The sequence below is a fragment of the Paroedura picta genome, chromosome 2 (genome assembly GCF_049243985.1).
Source record: "Paroedura picta isolate Pp20150507F chromosome 2, Ppicta_v3.0, whole genome shotgun sequence".
NCBI classification, from domain to species: domain Eukaryota; kingdom Metazoa; phylum Chordata; class Lepidosauria; order Squamata; family Gekkonidae; genus Paroedura; species Paroedura picta.
This window is the reverse complement of record NC_135370.1, coordinates 166,668,518-166,685,661: the sequence shown is the minus strand read 5'-3', so window position 1 is coordinate 166,685,661 and position 17,144 is coordinate 166,668,518. Positions and strand designations below refer to the sequence as shown.

General features: G+C 47.1%; 1 long non-coding RNA gene across 1 annotated transcript; it reads right to left on the bottom strand.

Moving 5' to 3' along the window:
* Positions 1 to 2,363: 2,363 nt before the first annotated feature.
* LOC143828840 (uncharacterized) lies at positions 2,364 to 5,887 on the bottom strand. Its single transcript, XR_013227926.1, has 3 exons — positions 5,752 to 5,887; positions 4,159 to 4,295; positions 2,364 to 2,465 (listed from the first exon to the last, which is right to left on the bottom strand). It is a non-coding gene; the product is annotated as an uncharacterized LOC143828840 (long non-coding RNA).
* Between the last annotated feature and the right edge of the window lie 11,257 nt (positions 5,888 to 17,144).

The following is a 17,144-nucleotide window of genomic DNA, read 5'->3' as shown; positions in this document are numbered from 1 at the left end:
ATGTGACACGAGAACAGTGCCCTGGATGCAATCAGTTGACTCGGCAGGAAGGTAAGGAGAGGAAAACCATGTGCATTACCGATTTTCTAAAACGAGGACCGCTGCAGACCTTCCCTGGCTACCCTCTGATAGAAGCGTCTTCTCCCTCCATTTCAGAGTGGATAGATGTGAGGCTTCTGCAAGGAGAGGGGCTGTTCTTTTTGTACTCCCCCCCCCTTTTCCTGTTTGTCCACTTTTCAGAATGGAGACAGTCTGCCTTCCACTCTTCCAAAAGAAAGCATGTACACAGGGACTGGACAAGCAGTGTTTTAAAAACTGCTACAACCGTGCTGGTTCTTTTTCTTGGCTGATTGTTCTAATCGCCCTTCCTTTGGAGTTCCTGTCAACAAAGTTGACTTGTGTGTATGCTAAGCATGCATGCTAAGAGGCCAGAGCAACGTAACCCCGTCATCCCCAATATACTGCCCTCAGGCACTATGGCACCCACCTGTGTGTTTCCTGGTCCCTGCTACCTTCTATTCCAGATCATAGAGACAATCCTGGCTTCCTCCCCAAGAAGAAGAAGAGTTGGTTCGTATATGCCGCTTTTCCCTACCCGAAGGAGGCTCAAAGCGGCTTACAGTCGCCTTCCCTTTCCTCTCCCCACAACAGACACCCTGTGGGGTGGGTGAGGCTGAGAGAGCCCTGATATCACTGCTCGGTCAGAACAGCTTTATCAGAGCTGTGGCGAGCCCAAGGTCACCCAGCTGGCTGCATGTGGGGGAGTGCAGAATCGAACCCAGCATGCCAGATTAGAAGTCCGCACTCCTAACCACTACACCAAACTGGCTCTCTTGTGCATAAGTACAACATAATTATGCCATCATGAGAGGGTTCTCAGAGGCTGCCATTCCTCTGACAGGAAGGCTACGGCGCCATCATCCCAAACATCCTGAGTGGGTGATTCGCTCGAGCAATTAATTCCATTCCTGCGGTTTCAGATCTGTTGCCCCCCCCCCCTAGTCCACGATGGTTCTCAAATTCACACAGCCCCAGGCCAGTGCCAGGGCCCTGAAATGGATCCTGATGACAGCATCTGGCAATATTGAATTCCTCTCCCCACCTTTCTTCCAAGGAAGGAACCTAGGAGATCACCACCAACAACAGCAATAGGATTTATTCCTCAGAATGTTGGGCCAAGACGCATTATACACAATGGTTCATTGCACAGTAGGGATGGCCGAACTGTGGCTCTCCAGATGTCCATGGACTACAATTCCCACAAGCCTTGTAGAGCGTGTGGTGCGCCACACTTGCCTGAAACAGCTGGAGATGTTCTTGTATTTGTGATTAAAGTGGGGAGGAAATCTCAAGGACAATTTGGGGGGGCCTCAATACAACCTTATGAAGTGGGCCTCCCCCCCTCCCCTTTCATCACAAGCACAAGAACAAAGGTTTATTCATAGAATCATAGAGTTGGAAGGGGCCTTACAGGCCATCTAGTCCAATTCCTTGCTCAACGCAGGATCATCCCTAAGCATCCTAAAGCATCCTATTCCATTCCAGCCATGACCATTCTGCCACCATTTTATGTATGGCTGCCAGGTCCCCCCTGGCCACCAATGGGAGGTGGGATAGGATGTCAGATCCAGATTGGGAAATTCCTGGAGATTTATGGATGGACCTTCCCAAGTCCCTCAGCCTTTCCTCTTAGAGCTTGGTCCTCAGGCCCTGCATCAACCTTGTACTCTCCTCTGAATCCTTTCATTTTTATCCATGACCTTTTTAAATCATAGGACTCCAGGCGCAGTCTGACCAATGTGGCAGACAGTGGGACTATGACATTGTGATTTTTATGTGATGCATATCTAATTGATATGGCCCAAGACTGCATTCGCCTTCTTTACCGCTGCATCATACTGTCTGCTCATATTTAGCTTACAGTCCACAAGGCTGTTTGCAGTTTGGGGTGGCTATCTCTGTCTGTCTCCCTCGCAGCAGGAGCCATAGCAGCTCTCTCTCTCTCTCTCTCTCTCTCTCTCTCTCTCTCTCTCTCTCTCTCGGACACCCTGGACTCGTTCCACCCCCCAGCCTGTTTCACAAATATTAAGAGGAACAATGGATAAGGATGATGGCTGAAGGCCTCCTGCTATTACTGCCGATCTCCAGGCAATAGACATCAGTTTGCTTTGAAAGCAGAACTCTAATGACAACCCTCTCCTCTCCAAACCCTGGTCTCCTCAGGCTCCACTCCTCCAGTTCTTCAGGTGTTTCCCTACCTGAAGCTGGCAATCCAATAGCTGCTGTATTCACAGCACACACAGTTCATAGCACCACAAAGGAAATCTGGCTTTGAATGACGCAGATGTTTTATGATTATCCAGCAGGGATTTACGGGCTTCTTGCCGAATGATGCCTTTGTTTTGCTTGCACTTTGATTATTTATATGAAATAATATCCTGTGGATCCATGGTGTGGGCAGAAAGCTGCAATAACAAAAAGCTATGATTAAATGCTGGAAGAGCCAAAATGCCAGAAAACCATTGGACACGTTTGTGGCATAAAGACAGGATTCGATGCGTCTTTGAAGACACCTTGGTCATTGAAATGCTCACCAACTAATGGACTATCTTACTAAACAGTTCTTACAAGGACCCCGTGGAGAGCTCACCTTCAATCTGTCCTCCAGCAGCTGCCCTTGTTGCCGGTTGAGTTCCAGATCAGGTTCAAGGTGTTGGTGGTAGCCTTGAAGGCCTTATGCAGTCTGGGACCTGTGCATCTTAGGGACCGTCACTCCAGTTACACCCCCCAAAAGAGCACTTTAATCAGCTAATTCCAACTTATTGGTGGTCCCCTGCCCCAGAGAGGTGTGCCTGGCCTTGACCAGAAACGGAGCCTTCTCTGCCCTGGTTCCCTCCAGGTGAAGTGAGTAACCGGCGGAGATCCAGGCCCTCTTAAGACTGTCAAAGGGCCTGTAAAATAGCACTTCCCACCAGACTTATGGTTGAGGCCAAGGCTAGCACTTTGTCATCTGGATGGGCCCCCCACCCTCTCCACCAACACCATCTTCAGCCTGGGTGGTTAAATCCAGTCCATCTGCCCACAGGTTGCAGTGACAGAGCATGTTCTTAGTTATTTTAACTGATAGAGTTTTAAAGGTCAATGCTGATATTTTTGTATGGAATTTGAAGCTGACGTTAGCCGCCCTGAGACTGCCTCTGGAGAGGGGCAGCCTAGAAATATAAAAAGGAAATAAATAAAAACTCCAATGGGGGCCATCTCTTGAACTAGAATTTGCTTTGTTCAAAGACTCTGGGATTCATATTGAAAGAGGACCAGTTGGACTGCGTTGGGATTTAAAGATGGAGGTCGGCATCAAAATATTACACCACCTCTTCTGTTGGTCTGTTTAGCCTAGAGAGGAGACGACTGAGAGGGGATCTGATAACCATCCTCAAGTATTTAAAAGGGTGCCATATAGAGGACGGAGCAGAGTTGTTTTCTCTTGCCCCGGAGGGACAGACCAGAACCAATGGGATGAAATTAACTCAAAAGAAATTCCATCTAAACACCCGGAAGAAGTTCCTGACAGTCAGAGCGGTTACTCAGTGGAACAGGCTTCCTCAGCAGGTGGTGGGTTCTCCATCTGTGGAAATTTTTAAACAGAGGCTGGATAGCCATGTGACGGAGAGGCTGATTCTGTGAAGGCAAAGGGGTGTCAGGTTACAGTAGATGAGCGATTGGGATGTGAGTGTCCTGCATAGTGCAGGGGGTTGGACTAGATAACCCATGAGGTCCCTTCCAACTCTATGATTCTATGATTCTCTCTGTTAGACTGTCTCTTCACTCTGCACCGTCTGGCTTCCAGGTTCATCTTGAAAATGTCCAGGATGAATTTTAGACTCAGTGCACGCCTCATTCGTTACATAATAGTCGCATGATTTGTTTTCTGTTTGTGACAGGACCACACTATGTAGTCTGCCTTGAGTCTTATTGAGAAAGGCAGACTGTAAATAATGCAAATAAACAAACAAATATACATTCATTAATTACAGCACATTCATTAATTTCATTAAAGCTCACAGGTCCTGAAAGGGATTTGATCATCTCCCTGCATTAGAACTTGGCATGTGTGTATTATGATTTAATCGAGTTAGACTGGCACACTGATTAACTTACGGCATTAAAAGGATTCTCTGTGCAACCATAGCTTCAAGAGGCCTTTGTACATTTGCCTGGGCATGGCGGCGGGGGGAAGAGTCAGTGCAGGCTGGAAACAGTGGCAAACTGAGCATGCTCAGCAGTCTGAACTAAATCTAGAAACACAAAATAGAAGATACTAATGTCAGAGCGAGTGGCATTGGGGGGGGGGGGTTGCTACATTGCTCTAAGAGAGCCTAGGTGTTATCTTCCTGAATTTGATGCCTGTCTTTGCCCTAATCTGGGAGCTGCCCTCTGACCCTCTCCTTTCCATCCTACTTTTCCCTCTCTCCATATGGCCTTCCAAGGAGATACATGTCTCTGCAGGCCTCTCCTGTAGAGACAATGCCCTCATGCTCCCACACACATGAAGCCAGACAAGGTGGCCATTTGCGATAGGGAAAGTACTCTTAAGATTAGGCGACTTCCTCTTCTTTTGAGGGAAACCTAAATGTGAACTGGATCTACTCGAATCAACGGAAGCTAGCATTTTTTGCAATATACATTTTTTTTTGGGGGGGGGGATATTTACCGTACTCAATATCACAATTTTATGACTTGGTAAGCAACCTCTGTGAGGTAAAGGTATCCCCTGTGCAAGCACCGAAACATGTCTGACCCTTGGGGTGACGCCCTCTAGCATTTTCATGGCAGACTCAATACGGGGTGGTTTGCCAGTGCCTTCCCCAGTCATTACCGTTTTACCCCCCAGCAAGCGGGGTATTCAGTTTACCGACCTCGGAAGGATGGAAGGCTGAGTCCACCTTGAGCCGGCTGCTGGGATCGAACTCCCAGTCTCAGAGCTTCACATAGCATGTTGGCTGCCTTACCACTCTGCGCCACAAGAAGCTCTTAGCAACCTCTGTAATATTAACCAAATATCCCAATAAGCAATGCCAACACAGTTCCACAGGGCCTCCAAAATGGAGCTTGGCAAGTGGTTGAGGTCAACTGACTCAAAAACATCTACTGGTCTCCCAGAGCCCCTCCTCCCATACAGATACACCCATTAAGTCCACCAAAGAGCAATACTGCATTGACTACCCCGTGATACATTCAACTATTAATGATTTTACTGTTATCACCAAATGCTATTATTGTTATTATTACTGTTATTGCTGCTATTGAACCTATATTGATTGATTGAACCTATATTGTACCTGTTCTGTGGTTTCCATATTTTCTGTAAACCTTCCTAACCTGCATAAATAAGTGAATAAATGCAATGAATGAACGAATGAACGAACGAATGAACGAACGAACAAACGAATGCCGTTTGACAAACAATATCCCAAGCAATTTCAGCTGGATCGCTGTGTTGGTCTGAAGCCTCAGAACAACATTTGAGTCCAGTCTCACCTTTAAAACCAGCAAAGCTTAATTCTGGGCATAAGCTTCCATGTGCATGCCCACCTCTTCAGATCCATATCCCCGTGCACATGACGGTGGTGGAAAGTACTGCTACATTGCAGCCCACTTGCTGGGAGAACCTAGGCTTGTTATTCTCTCTTTCAACGTCACCTGTCTCTTGGGGTTTTTGTCGTGAAGGTAGGGTGGCATGCTAGTACAAACCTTATGCTTGCCTTCCATTATACTGAAGATTTCAGGGCTTTTCCAGGTTTTCCATGATGGTGGGACACATCCCACCTTCAGGCTACCGCAGTTGTTTCCACTGCTGAGAAAAGCCGAAGAGAAGATATATGTTCTCCCTTTGGCACTCATATAAGAGATACAAATGACTATGGCTAAAGAAAGTATTAGAGTTATATCATGCTGCAGGATGAAGGATGTTTATGCTCCAGGCTGTTTGTTTCTGAAACGGAAACAAATGAACAAAAACGGTAGCCTCAAGAGCTATTCCTCCTGAGCTGAGCCGGTAAAAGTCGTAACACATTAGGCAAAGAAGAACATCCCCCCACATCAATGTGATCCATGGATTAGGAATCGCCCACCCCTTGGAAACTGCCCTCAAGAACTCAATTTTCAAACAGAAAATAGTACAAATAAGTAAAGTATAATGTACCAAACGCACTATCAGGCTTAATGTTCATAGATTCATAGGACAAATTTGATTCCAGTGGCACCTTTAAGACCAACGCAGTTTAATTCTGCAAATAAGCTTTCATGTGCATGTACACTTCAGCAGTGACAGTAGCTTATACGTAGAATTAAAATTTGCTAGTCTGGAATCAAACTTTGTTCTATTGCTTCAGACCAAACAGTTACCCACTGGGATCTATCTTCTAGATTCAGGTCACGTTAGCAACCTTAAACCATATCTGTATCATGGTGGCTGTATGCTGAAGAACCTATGACTCAGCCAGAATGCACGTGCCTTTCACTTATGCATTGATCAATTGATTAATCTAGCATCTATCTAAGGGCTTCTTGTGGCGCAGAGTAGTAAGGCAGCAGACATGCAGTCTGAAGCTCTGCCCATGAGGCTGGGAGTTCAATCCCAGCAGCCAGCTTAAGGTTGACTCAGCCTTCCATCCTTCTGAGGTCGGTAAAATGAGTACCCAGCTTGCTGGGGGGTAAACGGTAATGACTGGGGAAGGCACCGGCAAACCACCCCGTATTGAGTCTGCCATGAAAACGCTAGAGGGCGTCACCCCAAGGGTCAGACATGACTCGGTGCTTGCACAGGGGATACCTTTACCTTTAGCATCTATCTGTCTCCATTGGTATTTATTTAGATATTTACACTTTGCTTTTCTGCCCAATGGGGCAAAACATTTTATTCTTACAACATCTGTGAAGTATGTTAGGCTGAAAGAGAGCAACCAGTCCATGGTCTCTTGGACCTTTTTCACATCTCAGTGTTGCCGATGTTTCCCAGTGGGAGGCTGGAACTCTCCCACAATTACAACTGATTTCCAGTATGGAAAAAATGGATGCTTTGGAGGGTGAACACTACGGCATCGTACTCTGCTGAGTTCCCTCCCCAGGCTTCACTCTGAAAACCTCCAGGTACTTCCCCACCTTGATACAGCAAAAATGCATTCAATATCAAGCCCTTTCTCCAAGGAGCTTGGGGTGCAGAGGGCTACTGCTGAACATGGTATCCCCTTGTTGAGTTCTCACCTTCCCCAGAAGGGGAAGGGGATATATACCCTATATCAGGTCACCATCACATATTTCTCTACGAGCTGCAGACAGTGGTATCAAGTTGGGTTGCCAACCCATCTCTAGGCAATACAGTTCAGTTTATCTGGACAAAATGGCTTCTTTGGAAGGTGGACTCTATGGCCTTATAGGGCTTTGAAGTCCTCCCCCTCCCCAAACCCTGCCCTCCTTTGTCTCTGCCCTTAAAATCTCCAGGAATTTCTCAATGGAGAACTGGGAATCCTAATATCAAGCAATAGGTAGAGAAATATCAATGGGATGATGACACAACATGCTGTTTTCAGCAGCAGCCCTGTGTCCCATGGGAAAGTGCATAGAACCAGAAGCGTCTCAATGGACGCCTTCCATTCTGCCACCTTGGCATTCTGCTGCTTCCTTTTCCTACATGGGTAGACCAGGGCTGAATCTGCACTAACTTTGTTTATTCCATTGTGGCTCCTGCTGAATCCAGATTGATTTGAACTCAGGTCTCCCCCCCCCCCCCATTGAAACAGAAAAGTGTTCTGCACGTGGTTAGGGAAGCTCAGAAAGAGGAGGGGAGCCAACGCAGGAGCCTCTTTCTTTCTTTTCTTGAATGGGGGGGGGGGGAGAGAGGATTGGAGACAGCAGAGGAGGGGGAATAAATCCAAGAGGAAAATCTTTGCCGAGAGAAGTTAGGGCTTCTGGAGCTTCTGCTGAAAGAAGTTAGGGCTTCTCCTTTAACAGAAACCTTGCAACTTGGGAATGAGGAAGCCTTTGAACTGATGCCCAGGCCAATCTACAGCATCTCTACAGCATTGGGGGCAAGAGACAGGAGGTTAGTTCAGGCAAAAGCAGAGAACTGCACGCTTTCTCTTGCAGATTTTTCCAGGCTTATATCCACTCCAGGATATTATGGGAGAAAGGTAGGGTCACTCCAGATCAATCATGCTTGTCACAGAGGGAAAATTTAAGTAGCCCAAAATCAAATTGGAAATCAGTGTAGACGGCAGGGATTTAATGGACCTGGGATTGGAATAAAAGCTCTGTGCAAATTCAGCCCAGGTCTTAGTTTGGCAGAACTGTTCAACCAATCTGCAAGCTAGTTCCATCCTCCTTCTTCCCTCCATCTTAACAAGGAAAGAGAATTCAGGGCACAGCCATGGAGGCAGAACAGGCTTTGTTCTCGATGACTCCCATGGAGTTTCATCAAGGACTCAGTTTGACTGAGGATTCATGCTTACTCAAGAGATAGTGGGGAAAATGGATGTTAAATGACAAGGGGAAATGCTCCCATGAGAGCCAGCGCTCTCCCTCTTTAACATTTCTGGACCTGCTGTATCACCTGCTTCATCTGCCAGTAAATATTCCCCAGCCATAAAAGTGTACAGCTTGCTGAAATATCAAACACTGACAAACAGTCAACAGCAGCCATGGGATTGTGAAAAAGACAGTAAAATGAAGGCCTACGACGAAAGAATACCCTAAAAGGATTCGGGATTGTTTTCTTAGAAACAGTTCGCTACAGATTTGCTGCATCTTTTCTAACAGATTTGCACAAATTGCTTTAAAACACTCTCCAGTGTGCCAGCCAAACCATTTTACAAGACTCTAAAAATTAAAAAAACAGATACTTTACCTGTTATTGATCCTTTTGTTTTTAAAAATCCCAAACATTGTTGGCTCAATATTTCCAAGGCAACCATATAGTTCTGTGGATGGTATAATTCAAGTAGAAATTATTGCAGTTCTATTGGTTGTGTGGCTTTGAGAAGAGGAGGGCAAGAAGTGATATGATAGCTGTGCTTATGGAGAAGGTAGATGTGTTGAAGAGGGAGCCAACTTGTTTACTGCAGCTTTAGAGACAAGGACTAGGAGCACATAAATACTAGAAAGCATTTTCTGATGGCAAGGGCTCTTCATAGAAGGAATAGGCTGCTTCAGAGGGTGGTGGAGTCTCCTTTATTGGAAGTTTTTAGGAGAAGATTGGATGAGCACCTGCATGAGTCTTAAGACCCTGAGAAGAAGAGTTGGATTTTATATGCTATTTTTCTCTACCAGAAGGAGTCTCAATTGCCTTCCCTTTCCTCTCCCCACAACAGGCGCCCTGTGAGGTAGGTAAGGCTGGGAGAGCCCTGATATTATTTCTTGGTCAGGACAGCTCTAACAGGGTTGTGACACAGAAAAGGGGCTGTGTTTTGCCTGCCTGATCCCAAAAAAGACCATAGACACTTTAAAGAAGATTTTCTTTTACCTTTGACAATGTAGTTTTGCAGTCAGGCTGCGACACGGACCACACCATTAAAAAAAAACTAACTTGGAGCAGGAAATGGAGAGGGTGTGTGTGTGTGTGTGTGTGTGTGTGTGTGTGTGTGAGGGCAGGATGCTGCTGCAGAGATGATCCCTCCATATGGGCTTGCCCCTTTTTGCTCACTGGTTGCTCACCAATGGGACGCGCAATTGAGGGTGGTAAATCCAGTTTTGGTGATTTTCCGCATCGTGAGTTAAAACTGGGCAAAAATCAATCCAGCTTCTTGACAGCTTCAGGATGCAGGAGATTATTATTATTATTATTATTATTATTATTATTATTATTATTATTATTATTATTATGCGATTTATTGCCCGCCACTCCCTTGCGGCTCGTGGCGGATTACAACATTCTAAAACCCCATAAAATCCATTAAAATCCGTTAACGATAACTACAATCTCCCAATTAATAGTTAGCAAGCTAACATAGCAAGATCGGCTCAACTTCTCCCTCCCCCTACTAGCAGGTGGAGAGGGGATACTGATGGTCCCATCCCCAATCCTAATTCCAGGTCCCGGGGGGGGGGCATAGATGTTAGCCTTGGCCTCAACCATAAACCTGGCAGAAGAGCTCTGTCTTGCAGGCCCTGCGGAACGATGGAAGATCTCGCAGGGCCCGCAGCTCTCCCGGGAGCTCATTCCACCAGGCAGGGGCCAGGACCGAAAAAGCCCTGGCCCTGGTTGAGGCCAGGCGTGACTCCCTAGGGCCTGGAACGACCAACAGATTTTCTCCCGCAGAACGTAAGGGGCATAGGGCGATAGGCGGTCCCTCAGGTATGTGGGTCCCAACTCGCGTAAAGCCTTGAAGGTTAAAACCAAAACCTTGAACCGGATCCGGGCAGCGATTGGCAACCAGTGCAGCTGCCTCAGTATTGGCTGGATATGGGTCCTCCAAGGTGTACCAGTCAGGACACTAGCAGCTGCATTTTGCACTAGCTGAAGTTTCCGGATCAAGGACAAGGGAAGGCCCGCGTAGAGCGAGTTACAGAAATCTATTCTGGAGGTGACCGTTGCATGGATCACTGTGGCTAGGTGTTCGGGGGACAGGTAGGGCGCTAGTAGTCAGGCCTGGCGAAGCTGGAAAAATGTCTGACCCGCTACTCTTTTGACCTGTGCCTCCAAAGTCAGGGAAGCATCAATGATGTCATGTGGAGGGGGTTCTAAAAGCCGCCAACATCCGAACGCTGTCCAGGGGCAGATTCCTCGTAAGGAAATGGTCCATGTATCCATCAGAGCAAAAATCTCTATATGTTCTCGATTGTTTTCAGGGAGGCCCTGACCTGGATGGCACAAACTAGTTTAATTACATCTCATCTCAGAAGCTAAGTAGGGCCAGCCCTACCTGAGTACTTGGATGGGAAACCAACAGGGTCACTGAGCAGAGGCAGAAAATGGCACTGTCCAACATCTATGAATAGCATGTTTGCACAGAAATTGAACCAGATGCAGTGCGGAAGCTAGGAGCTACTGGAGCATTTCCATCGGCAGAAGAGTTCCTGCCAGCACAGTGTAGCTTTCTAGCCTCCTTCCCATTTTGGAAAGTGTTTGGGGCACTGGTGGGAGGGAGGAGTCAAGAAAATCATGCCATGAGGAGAGCGATTCCTCCACCCGGAGAAAAGCTCTGGTAGATCCAAGCCAGGGTTCTCTATATTCTAGACATGTAGAACTTTGCTTTCAAAAAAACGCAGCTTTCAAACTGGTATGCATTTTGCTGACCACCATTGGCATGCACCCTATTGGTCGATCATGCAAGTTGGTAGAACAGAAAGTAAAAAATGGTGGCTGCAACCCTATGGCAGTTACTTCTCTATCCTTAGGCTCTTCTGCAGCAGAATTCAAAAGAGGTGGCAGGATCTGAGACACAGATTAAATAAAGAAGGAGGGGGGAAATAAGATAGTGCTTTAGCTGTGTCATTTGCTGCAGGGGGGATTGCTGCCAGATTTAATGACTATGGCTAAGAACAGTGTGGGTTTGACTCATGAAGGGAACAAATGGCTGGGCATCACCTGGACAACAGCAGGGGACAACAGAGAGTCCACTTGTGCCACTATCAGAAAGGTTGTTCATTTCAGCACAGCACAACCCGGGTATTTTCTGAGCCCAAGACGATGGCCGGAACATATTACGATGTAGACCGTCACCAGTTTGCAGAAACTAAATTGCACGTGGCTTGGTTATTCGAAACAGGGCTGCACAGCAACAGAAAGGTGGCACCTCACCCTTGGCTCCTTGGAACCAGGCTGTACGTGGTATAGTGGGTTAGTTTGCAGCCAAGCATCTGGGAGGCCCAAGTGAAAAGGACTTCATCTTTTACAGAACGGTGGAGAGCCATGATCTTCTGCACTTCCCTTTGGCACGAGGAAGAGCAGCAAAGTAGCAGTTTTCGACTGGGCTGGCTTGTTGACTCACAAGTTGCATCTGCTGACTCACAGTCCTCTGAGACTAAGGTGGGCTGCCTGTGTGCTGCAGTGTCTCCGTAATGTCAGCACTTCCTACATTTGCCCAGATTATTAAAGACGCCAGAAGTCTCCCGGGCTTTCTTCCCCGAAAGGGAAACTTCATCTTGTAACAGCTCCTCTGCTCAGGGAAGGGAACAGTCACGTGACCAGGAAGTATCCTACCCAATTTCAGCACCCATTGTTGTGAAAAATCCCTCTTTTGCTTTTGCTTTTCCTCTGTACAAATCACACCCACCATTTTGTATTTCCATGCAGTTTTCATTGCTCTCTTGCAAAAATTTCAGTTCACTTGGGTTGCCAGCCTCCCGGTCAGTGGTTCTCAGTCTAGGGGTCAGGACCCCCTTGGTGGGTCAAACGACCCTTTCACAGGGGTCGTGGCAGGGCAAGCAGCTTGGCAGGGAGGGTGCTATCTACACAACAGCTTTGCAGGGTGGATCGAGATAGAGTGTTCGTCTGTCTGAAGCAGCAGAAAAAAGTGAGATCGGCATGGTGGGACAAGAGGCAGAGTTGAACTGAGAAACCCTTAAAAATCCCCAATTTATATACAATCATGAACAATGGATCTTCACGCCATTGGTCAGTTTTGGTTTAATTTCTATGAAAGGCACCCTGTGAGGGAGGGGAGGCTGAGAAAGCCCTGATATTACTGCTCGGTCAGAACAGCTCTATCAAGGCTGTGATGAGCCCAAAGTCACCCAGCTGGCTCTATGTGGAAGAGGAGCGGGAAATCAAACCTAGCTTACCAAGATTAGAAGTCCGCGCTCCTAACCACTACAAATAGAAGCCAAAACGCAGTGGCCAAACCCCAGGTGTCATCAAGAGGTCCACCAGTGGGGCCAGAACTCCAGAAGCCCTCCCACTGTTGCCCCCCAGGCACCAAGAAGACAGAGCCTCACTGCCCCAGACACTGTGTTCTATCTATACCTTGTGGGCATTAGCCAGTGATGAACCTCTGCTCCATAGGTTTCTCCAGTCCCCTCGTGAAGTTTATCCATTCCCCGCTTGTAGCTGCCACCACTGCCTGTAGCCGTGAAGTCCACGAGTTTATTGTTCTTTGGGTGAAGAAGTTGAGGTCCCATGAGTTCTTGTACTGTAAGAAAGGGAGAAATGTACTTCTTTCTCAACTTTCTCTATCCCATGCATAATTATGTAAACTTTTAGCATGTCACCCCTCAGTCATCATTTCTCCAAGATCAACCCGGGCAAGTATTTGGATGGGAGACTTCCAAAGAACACTAGGGGTCATACCTCCAAGGAACGCTAGGGGTCATGACCCAAAGGGAGGTAATGGCAAATCACTTCCAAATGTCCCTTGCTTGGCAGCCAACAATCCTGGGATCTCCTGGATACCCCCCCCACACACAGCATACCATCAGTCTCCAAGCTAAAGCCCTCTCTTTAACCTTTAACCTTTCTTCACAAGGAAGGTGTTCCATTAATCATTTTAGTTGCCCTTTTTGCACCTTCTCCAACTCCACCTTATCTTTTTGGAGGTGTGGTGACTAGAACAAGGCCACACCATAGATATTTATCCAGGGGTGTTATGAGATTTATACAGAGAACGTTATTTTGTACATGTGTGTTTTCTCACAGCCTTATGGGAGTCACTGTCTCTCCAGCTTCTTTTTTGCTTTGAGACTCCTTCGGGTAGAGAAAAGTGGCATATAAGAACCAACTCTTATTCATCTTCTTCAGTAATATCAGGGCTCTCTCAGCCTCACCTCCCTCCCAGGGGGTCTGTTGTGGGGAGAGGAAAGGGAAGGCTACTATAAGCCACTTTGAGACTCCTTCGGGTAGAGAAAAAGCGGCATATAAGAACAAACTCTTCTTCTTTTTTGCTTCCCAGTCCCCCTCTACGCAAAGAAGTTTGGATAGGGCTTGTGTCAGGTGGTGGCAAGGGAAGGAGAGCTAAGGCTCAACTCCCAAGCAACTGCAGCTGTCGAAAATGGTGTGTTCGCCCGCAGAACCAATTTCCACATTAAATGCACGACATCCCTAGCTACATTATAGGATCAAGTGGTCATCTGCACCTCCAACTTCCTGAGTAAGCGATATGCACACGGTTGTTATGTTACCATTTGGTAGTCTGTAACCATCCCCAGGTGAAATTGAGTGAGTTGGCATCTGTAATGTCTAGCATCTCGACCTTTCTGAACCCAATTCTGTTCAGCTGAAAGAATGCAGTCTTAGTGGAAGATTATGTTCCCTGTCACTGCCCCGATCCCCCCCCCCAAGTCCATTTTCCACTGAGAGAAGCAGATTCCAGTGAATTTAGTGAGTCAAATTATACCTGGGATAGTGACGACAGAGGGTGGCAATGAATCTCTAATAGAAGACAGCAGTGAAGCAATGGTGTGTTCTTAGGTAGCCTTTTTAAACAGGAAGAGCAGAGGTATTACATGTTGTGTGCCTAGCCAGCTGGTACCTCAAACCATTTTCTTTGCTTCACTTTTCAGTCAGCGAAACCAGCCTGGCCATTGTGGTACGTCATCATCATCTGATGTGAACTGCATCTTTCAGCGCTGGTTTTGGGATGGCTGTGTGCATTTGCTGGCTATCAAGATGTCCGTCGTGATATTGAACAGGCAACTGCAGAGTCCTAGCTCTCATCCTTCTTCTATTGGGCACAAGCACATGAGGATCCCATGGGTTATTCTGTCCACTAAAGAGCCAGCTTGGTATAGTGGTTAGGAGTATGGACTTCTAATCTGGTGACCTGGATTTGATTCCACGCTCCCCCACATGCAGCCAGCTGGGTGACCTTGGGCTCACCACAACACTGAGGAAGCTGTTCTGACCGAGCAGTGATATCAGGGCTCTCTCAGCCTCACTCACCTCACAGTGTGTCTGTTCTGGGGAGAGGAAAGGGAAGGAGATTGTAAGCCGCTTTGAGACTCCTTTGGGTAGAGAAAAGCGGCATATAAGAACCAACTCTTCTTCTTCTTCCATAATATCAGGTCTCTCTCATTATTGTTAAGATTATATTCCTTTTATTATGCACAATTTGAAGAAGAAAAAACAACTTTAGGAATTAAAAACATATATCCAGCCCATAGGTTAGTCCAAACCAGCATGCTATGCACTATGCAAACCAATAGATCAGGGGTAGTCAAACTGCAGCCCTCCAGATGTCCATGGACTACAATTTTCATGAGCCCCTGCCAGCATTCGCTGGCTGGGGCTCATGGGAATTGTTGTCCATGGACAGCTGGAGGGGCGCAGTTTGACTGCCCTTCAATAGATTGACACATTTCAGCCTTCTTCTAAGGTCTGGTTTTTCACATACCAGTTCTTAACACATATAAAATACTAGTATTAAAGCCCATTTTAAAAACAGGCTTTGAAAGGCTTCCCTTTGGGCAGCAAAGCTCTCTCGCTGGCTCTGCGTGGTGGCAAGAGGGCTTTGCGGCCCAAAGGGAAGGGAATCCCACCCCACCCCCCGCCGCCACCATGGCTGCTTTCCTTTGCGGGCCAAAGGTAAGGAAATCCCCATCCCGTGGCCGCTTCCGCTTGGGTCTCGCCCTCTGCAAGGCGGCAAGAGGGCTTTGGGGGCCAACGGGAAGGGAAAGGTGTCCCTCCCCCTACTGTCCCCACCCCAGGGCACTTATATGTGTACTGGGGAGCGTCCAGCAACAATCTGCCAACATTGGCGACAGAGAGCCCCTGGCCGGCTGAGTGCGCAGAAGCGGGCGTGGCCTGTGCATTTAACCCTTAGCGCGTTATTATTAACAGCGAGCCCACTGTTACAGGTGTACAGCAGCCAATAAAAGCTCCAGAGTAAGAGCTGTAAAGTATCAGAGTCACTCAATGAAAGAAGATGCCTAGTTATCAGTCACTGGCTCTCTTCTCTTGCTCCAAATGGTGCAGTTGTTTCTGAACCGGCGCCATGGTCAGACCACTTCCTTGTAAGAGTAGGGTTGGAGGTGGCGATTCCCCCCTGCAGGGGCCATGAGCATGTTTATGTTCACCTACGGACACTAATAGACCCTGAGAGTTTCCAAATGCGCTGTGGGATTTATCCAGGCCTGCCGGCAGTTCCCTTGATGAGCTGACTGAGATTTGGAATAGAGGTCTTCAGGAAGCTATTGATCCGATTGCTCCCCGAAGCCCTCTGCTCCCTCACGTCTCTGTGGCTCCTTGATATAATGAGAGTCTAGGAGATCTGGAGAGATTGCTCAGGCAGCGAGAGAAGAATTGGTGACGGAGCTGTGAGAATACGCTATAGGGCCCAGTGGAAGCCCTAGGAGGTAGCTATGAAAGTGGAGGAAAGGGGGTTAATTTGGCGTGGTTATTGAGATGGCTTCAACAACCGACAATGTGATTCATTTGATAACATCCCCCCAAATAATGGCGCTAAGCTTTGCCCAGAATTGGCTGCTGAATTTGAGAACAGTATTGAGATGGGGGCCCCACTTGCATTGTCTCTCCCTCTTGGGGAGTCTCTTTTGGCCTGTGTAAACTCAATGTTATAATTACTGTGTTGTAATTATTGTGTTATAATTATTATAATTATAATTATTGTGTTGTGTATTACAGATGCCCCTGAGGAAGCCTTTTCTTGGCAAAACGTGTCAGGAATTTTGGAGGTTTAAAGACTGAATAATAAAATAATTTTTTTCCTCTTTTGCACCATTGACCTTGGCCTTGTTTTCTCATACCTAGTGACTGGTGGTAAATGGCCCTTGGGGAAGAATATTAATTTGACTCTCTCCCAGGGCTGCTTCCCCATCTACCTTAAGGAAGTAGCTGTTACCTTTGCTCAAGAAACCCTCCTTAGGTAAAAAGGAGCTGGCCAATGACCACTCAGTGTCTAATCTATCTTTTATAGGGAAGATCATTGAGAAAGCAGTGGCTGAATAGCTCCAGGTTTTCCTGGATGAGACATCTGCTCTGGGCTCTTTTCAATCAGGCTTTGGGACTAAGACAACACTGGTCACTTGGGGTGATGATCATCAGAAAGGCCAAATCAGAAAGGCCAAATGATGATCAATCATCAGAAAGGCCAAATCTGAGAGTGAGCTAAGATTGGCCAGGGAAGCCCACTGTAACAAGAAAAGATTTTTCAGTTACGTGAGGAGCAAACGTAAAGTAAAGGAGGCAATAGGCCCGC